Raw genomic sequence first — 7,092 nt, 5'->3', positions numbered from 1 at the left:
TCAAGGTTAGTCTGTTAAATTGTGCTCCAAGATTACTCCTTGAACAAAGAGAAAGACACCAGCTTCCATTGATAGTAAATGTTAGTCAAATCCACCCAACACTCTAAAAGAATTAAGTTTTGTATGTACTGTTTTGAATGACACTTCCTCTATAGCAGGGGTATCCAAACTCAGTCCTGAAGGGGCACTGTCCTGCAGAGTTTAGCTCCAACCCCAATTAAACACACACCTGAACCAGCTAATCAAGGTCTTACTAAGGCATACTAGAAACCGCCCAGACAGGTGGTTTTGGAGCTGGATGACACTAAACTATGCAGGACAGCAGCCTCCAGGACCGAGTTTGGACACCCCTAGTCTATAGTAATAAATCAATGCATGTATACAGAGATTGATTAGAGAGGTTTTTTTTCTGTTCATTACTTAATTTGAATTATAAATGCATAATATTTCATTTATCAGGATTACTGAGCTTTCTTAAAGACCCATGGTGATTGCTGCAGAGTGGTAGAAGTCCAAAGATCTGCGCCTTCTACGTCTATATCCAGGGTCGCATGACTGAAGATGACAGACAAGAAAATAATTTATTATTAATAATACATGCTTTCTACAATGCAAAGGCTGTTTTTGAATGTTTTCTTCTTTTAGAAAGATTTTGCCATAAAAGAGACTACTGCCGAAGCAATACAGTTGAACTTTACTGTCCAAGCTTACCAGTGCACATCTGCCATTCTGTACAAGGCAAAGATGAACCTGACAGTGCAGGAAGATGCGGTCAGAAATTCCTGAGAAGGTGAACATTCTGAAGGAGAAATAGCTTGTTGTGCCATTGCCATTCTGAAGAACTTCCACTGTCCCATCATCAGGATTCTGACATCTAGGAAGGGAGGATATTTTTAGAAAGGAAGACGATGAAAGGAAAACTAGAGCATGGTAAGATTTGAATGGCATACTTGGTCAGCAGGGGCCATTTCTAGGTGTGGGTGAAACTTGGCATAAAGCATTTTTTAGTAACATTTAGAATAATTTGTACTGCATCACTTCCTGCATACTAACCTATTAATGAGAGACCATAAGTAGTCCTATGTTAAACAGTTTTGCTTCTATTAATTTATTTGGAAACAGAATGAACTAGTCATTAAATAATAATGAATTTAGGACTGAGATAGTTCCTAATTATGTAATCAAAAAATAGTTCTTAATGAGGCTAATCTACTTAAGTATTTATCTAACTTTAAAAAAATACCAGTTATGAGGCATTATATAGAATTACCAAGTTATTACTGATCACAACATTAATGTGTCTTAAATTGGACAATGTTAAGGTCCTTGCACACAGAGTCCCAAATTTGCATATGCGTTTTTTTGTATTTGTCATCCTAAAAATTTGTAACGCACAGAAACCTTGCACACAGAGTCTGATGCATATTAATCTGTTGCGAAAAAATTTGTAAAACAATACAAAATGTGTCTTCAAGCAGTGAGAATGATTTTGTTGTCCTCTCTCTTCCTTAAAAGAGAAAAAGAAACAGGAAATATTGGATCCATCATCCAATCCAAGGAGAGTTTTGTCAAGGAGCTGCGGGATTATCCCGGGTGATTCAAAGTTTACAGGATTCCAGTGGCTCAGTTTGATGCTTTGCTAGCTATACTGGAGCCACATTAAAAAGAAGACCACCCAATTTCCATGAACTCTCTGTGCAAGGACCTATACAGTGCTTTGTGCAGTGAGAAGAAGTAAATAATCTTGTCAGAGACGCCAAACATTCTGGATTTTTGGCGTTCGCCTTGTACGGTGGCTCTGAATTGTCAAAACATCTCTCAAAATGCTTGCCACGGATGCGAAAAACGCAGAAAATCTAACCTGATCCAAATTTTTTTACAACAGACGAAAGTTTCAGAAGCAGTGTGTAACTTGACTGACACAACAAAAGGTCATATTTATTTTTTAACGAAGTGCGAAAATTTCATAGCTCAGTGTGCAAGGGCCTTTAATGTAGTACTACTTGTTTGTACTGCATTACTTCCTGCATAGTTACCTTTTAATATTGGTCCATTATTCTAAGTGTTAGCCAGTTTTGTAGTATTCACATTCTGAGAATACAACAAATTTAATAATTTAACCATTTTTGACATTGTCGCACTCAACTCTCTCATAATTAGATTCCAGCGAATATGATAGTCAGAATCATTAACAGGTGTGGCCCAGCAGCAGTTGTCCAGAACAGTTGCAATTTGATTCTCTATCCACTCCTTGGTGATCCACACATCCACAGCAACATACATCTGCTGGTTCACCTCCACTTGTACCTGTCCATCATATGGGCTAGTAAACTGTGCAGCATGGTAGGGAATCATGCGGATCTGGTATGTGCCCTGGCCAGCAGGAAGTTCCTCACTTATCAAACTGTAGGCAGAAAAATGAAAACTATCAGCAACCATGAATAAACTTTAAGGGTACTGGTTATGAACTCGAACCACTAGTCTTTCAAATTCCCAGCCTGAACCTTACTAAGGCTGCAAACTTGCTTTGTAACCACTGTAATCTTTTCCAACACTCCTAAACTCTTTTTTTTTTGCATTAGATGGAAATTCTCTGGAAAAATCCTAAATGAGTAATTTGATTTTGTTTTGAATAGATAGTAGTATCCATCATGTATTAGAAAGTGAATGCAGTCGTACAAATTGGCAAAATATGAACTAATCAATGAAAACCCAAGGAAACAGATTCAAAACACATGAAACTGAAACAAAAAGACATGCCAAACCAAAACAGAAAAACAGTCACCTGGGACATTTCCCTCCTCAAAAAGTCACGACTAAGAGAAGTGCCCTACAAATTTAGACATCAAAAACAAAACAGTTGATATGAAAACAGGAAGGGGCTAAGCTGGAGGACATGGTATAGACAGAACAGACCCTGTGGCTGGTGGATGGAGGTGCCAAGGCGGAGACAAAGGTGGGAGTAACAAAGGACACATGGCTGGACAATGGCAGGTATAAATCCAAAGCAGAGATGGAGGTGGGAGGAGCCAGGGAGTAACCCCCAGCAGGAGACAGCCAGGATAAAGTCCCACAGTGAAAGTTGAGGGAGGGAAGAACTGCGGTGGGGCCTTGCTAGGTAGAACCAGGTGGTCAACTGAGGCAGTTGCTGGTGGCGGTGGAGACCAGACAGAACCTATGAGATAGATACTGGGTGATACTGAAGGTCAGCACAGGAAGGAAGAGGAAGCCCGGTTAAGCCATAGTGATGACAGTTCCAACTGGAGCCAAGGGAATGAGTAACCATGGTGGAGATGGCTGGGTAATGGTAATGGTCTTACGTTGAGTTACAGGCTTGTAAGTTCTAGGTGGAGCTAGAGGGTTGAAACTCCAGGGCAGAGCTGGTGAACTGAGAGCCCAGGCGGATCCAAGATACTAGGTGCAGACAGCTCAAGAGGAGCTGAAGGGCTGGAAGGAACCAGTGAAGACAGTGCCAAACAACTGGGTAACAACAATTGGGTTTACCCAGTGGCCTCCTTGGCTGAAGCAGGGCCAGGTAGGGGAGTTCCAAAAATGACACTCATTGGCCAATAAGGGACATGTCAGCCTGGAAGAAGGTGCTGGGCTGTAACTCATTCACATTTCTACCAACATGTCCACTTGAATGGAAAATGCTGCTGGCTCACACACCATGGTCAGACATATTGCCGGGCTCAGGACCGTCTTGGGCTCAGGCTTCAGCTCTGGGACTGGGTTGTGACTGGCTCAGGCTCTGTGTCTGCAGTGGGCAAAGGCTTGAATTCCACTGGGGGCTAAAGATGTGATGTGCGTGGGGTGGGCTGCAGCTTTGTGATCCTCCTCCATATCACTAATAGTAAAAGAGGATACACATTTTAAAAAAAAAAGGACCCAGTCCACCCGTCCATAATTCCTCAAAAGCTTCTCCAGTCAGGCATGCTTTTTGTTCATTCGATTAAAAACTGCCCGGAAAATCCTGGAAAGGCTAGCATCATCATAGTGGACAAGGTTTTGTTGCAGATCCAAAAGCCTGTGTGCGTTCCTCAAAGGACAGACTCCTATTAGAGGAGGAGGATCTTTACTGTAGGTAGATGAAATTTTATCGAGTCTGTTTTTTCTGTTTCACTCCTCAGGGTTGAAGCAATGAAATAAAGAGCTGGATCTGTTCACAGAAGTAGTTGATTTATTGAACAAACTCAAAGAAACAAAAAAAGTCCTGATACTTTGACTAGATAAACATGAACAAAAACAACTGGTAACAATGTGATACTCACACCAACTAAATCAAACAAAATGAGCATCAGGTGTACAACATAGTCAAGACTTGCCAAACAAGCAGAAGATACTGAGTATCCTTACCCGCCTTCGGCTTGGACCACCCATAGGCATAGATAGGGTCTGGATCAAGGGGTATGCACAAGAGAAGTGTCCATGTTTCATATCCATATTTCTCTTGTAATGATGCTCTGGTCAGTGTTCCTCGGGTTAGACTGAATGGAGTTTGGGTAGATGAAGTGATTCCTGTTTTGCTCTACAGGGGAGTGAAGAGATGTCAAGCTTTAGGACAACTTACCTATCATTATGCATATTTGGATAGGTATCACATTAGTAGCTCTAGTGATGAAACAGAAATGGAAGGATAATTTACCGTCAGAGTGGTACCACATATGTGACCTTCCATGTCAAAATAAAACAGAAGTCTGTGTCCATTTCTCCAGGGTTCCTTTGCAGCTTGGGTCATCTTAGGTGCAGGTCTCAGGATGAAACCCAGATTCAAAGAGCTGGCAGCGGGATAGAGATATGAAGCCAGTGCTGCTGGCACAAGTTTTTTCAGAGCATCTGAGCAGATAAAGGATTTCAAGATATAACATAAGCAATATCACACAAATGGGACTGTGATATGGCTCTATATCAGCACAGCTGTGATTCGGCCACAAAGGACACTTTGATTGGGAAGCATCACAGCCATGCTAATATTGAGGTCATATCGCATGACTACATGAACGCTGAAAGTCGCTGACAGCCTGGAGCTCACATCTTCAAAAATATTTAAACAAATTTAAAAAAAAAGGCACTGTTTACACATAAACTGCCTAATTTGAGGTCTAAACAACAATAACAGTAGTATTTGTAAAATTATTCTGTGGTTTGCTTTATCCGCCATTGACGCTGTGAGAAATGCGCCAGTATAGATCCAGCAGAGTGATAACCATATTATGAAATAGATTCCATGTGATATTAGTAGAATATCGCATGGCTTGATAAAAAAGGCATTTAAGCCAGTCAGAATCATGAACCAGATCTAACTGTTGTGTAAATATATATACTACCAGACAACTTTATTGAAAAAAAGTATTGCACACCAAATGTGAGAGCACTTACCAAAGATATTTCAGGATTTGGTAATTGTCCTTGCAGCAAACCACAGCCGTAGACACCACCACTCTCTCTGGCAAGTCTCATTTTTTCAGTGCCGGTATTTCACAAACTGAAACAGAAAAGATGATCAAGGCCACAAAAAGTGATGCCCAGTGACTGGTCCGATCATGAGAAAGCATTCAATTTGCCATTCGGTGTAGAGTTTCTCTGATATAAACACCACAAATGTCTCTGACTTAAACTATTTATGCTACAAGGCATTTGAATGCATGATCTGACTGGCTGACGAATGTTCTAAGGTGTGCAATTATTTTCAGGGAAACGCATGGCTAAAGTAGTTTCAGGCAGGTCTTGACCACATTAATTTTCTATATCACTTTGCCAAATGATTGGTGTTATTTCAAAGCTCTTTAGAGCCCTACAACAACAAAACCCATAACAAAACTGATCTGGGCCTGTTTCCATAAGGAGGTTCAACCAACTCAGAGTTAAAACTTGAACTCAGAGTTCCCATATCAGGGTACGTAAACTCAAAGTTTTTGGTTTCAGAACAGCTGAAATTAGTTAGTTTGAATCACACTCGGAGTAGACTGACACTGAGTTGGACTGACTCATGACTGTCCAAATAGCCGCACTTGCGGTCTTTGACTTGATCACTTGACTACTTATATGACGTATTTCCTGTATTTGGTCCAAGTGTTCAAGTGTTCACATGAAGACCACAAGTGTGTGTAGACCTTTTCATAACCAGATGGGACAACACTGATAGTGTTTGTAAAAATGCAAGTTTTTTTTATTTTCAATTTACTTTGCATTTTAAAATCAACTCTAAAATGTCTGTTCAGTAGTCCCTATAACAGGATTTGCAGTTGCAAATGTTGTACAAAATTATTATCACCACTAACTAATTTGCACCAATAAAACAGCAACTCTTTGTTTTACAACCAAATTATAGTGTAATAATCTAATTATTATTCATATTTAACATACATTGGAAAGGTTTCTGTGACCTCTCACGATGATCTTGGCAAAAAGTCTCACGGTTTATTTTCCACAACATTGCGCTGATGGGATCAACTAAGCCATTGAATCCTGCTCCAGAATACTTACTTCCTGTCTGCGCACGACACGCTCTCAAGTGGCCAAGACTGTAAAGCCGTGTTTCCACCGCTGGAACTTTACCCAGGAACTACAAGGACTTTGGGCTGGTGATTCTCGGTGTGTTTCCACAGCAAGTACCAGGACCAAGAAAATGAAGTTCAGGTAAAAAAAAAAATGCCCCTCAGAAAGTCCTGCCATTGAGGTAGTACTTTTCAAAAATCCACTTTGGGGTAGGACTTGTTGTCATGCTGATTTGTTTGGGTTTCCACTTGTAGCATTGTGATTCCAGCCATGTTTTGTGCAGTTAATTTTCCAAATATTACTGTTGTGGCCATCAGTAGTTTGCAAGTATTTTAGGTAGAATATGTAGTTGGAGTAAAACTCAAATATTGGTTTATTTATAAGCTATTTAAAAATGTGTTTGCCGGGCCCAGGAACAATCAGCTCCAAAAATATCAGCAGGGCTGTTGCTCATATCACTTCAGTGATCTCGCTTCCAAAAGTAATTCTTCTGACATTTCTTGCCAACCGACTCCTGGCGTTAAACATAAATATTATTTGTTTTGTTATATTGAGTGTTGCTGGTCTGTGCTGTTTGAAAAAACATTTAGAGAA

The 7,092-nt window shown here is 40.4% G+C and overlaps 1 long non-coding RNA gene across 1 annotated transcript; it reads right to left on the bottom strand.

The window, feature by feature from the left end:
* Positions 1 to 262: 262 nt before the first annotated feature.
* Positions 263 to 2,209, bottom strand: LOC122142886. The gene is made up of 3 exons (XR_006158835.1): positions 2,147 to 2,209; positions 712 to 874; positions 263 to 555 (listed from the first exon to the last, which is right to left on the bottom strand). It is a non-coding gene; the product is annotated as an uncharacterized LOC122142886 (long non-coding RNA).
* Between the last annotated feature and the right edge of the window lie 4,883 nt (positions 2,210 to 7,092).

The sequence above is a fragment of the Cyprinus carpio genome, unplaced genomic scaffold, assembly GCF_018340385.1.
Source record: "Cyprinus carpio isolate SPL01 unplaced genomic scaffold, ASM1834038v1 S000000364, whole genome shotgun sequence".
NCBI lineage: Eukaryota > Metazoa > Chordata > Actinopteri > Cypriniformes > Cyprinidae > Cyprinus > Cyprinus carpio.
This window is presented reverse-complemented; position numbering and strand designations above follow the sequence as displayed.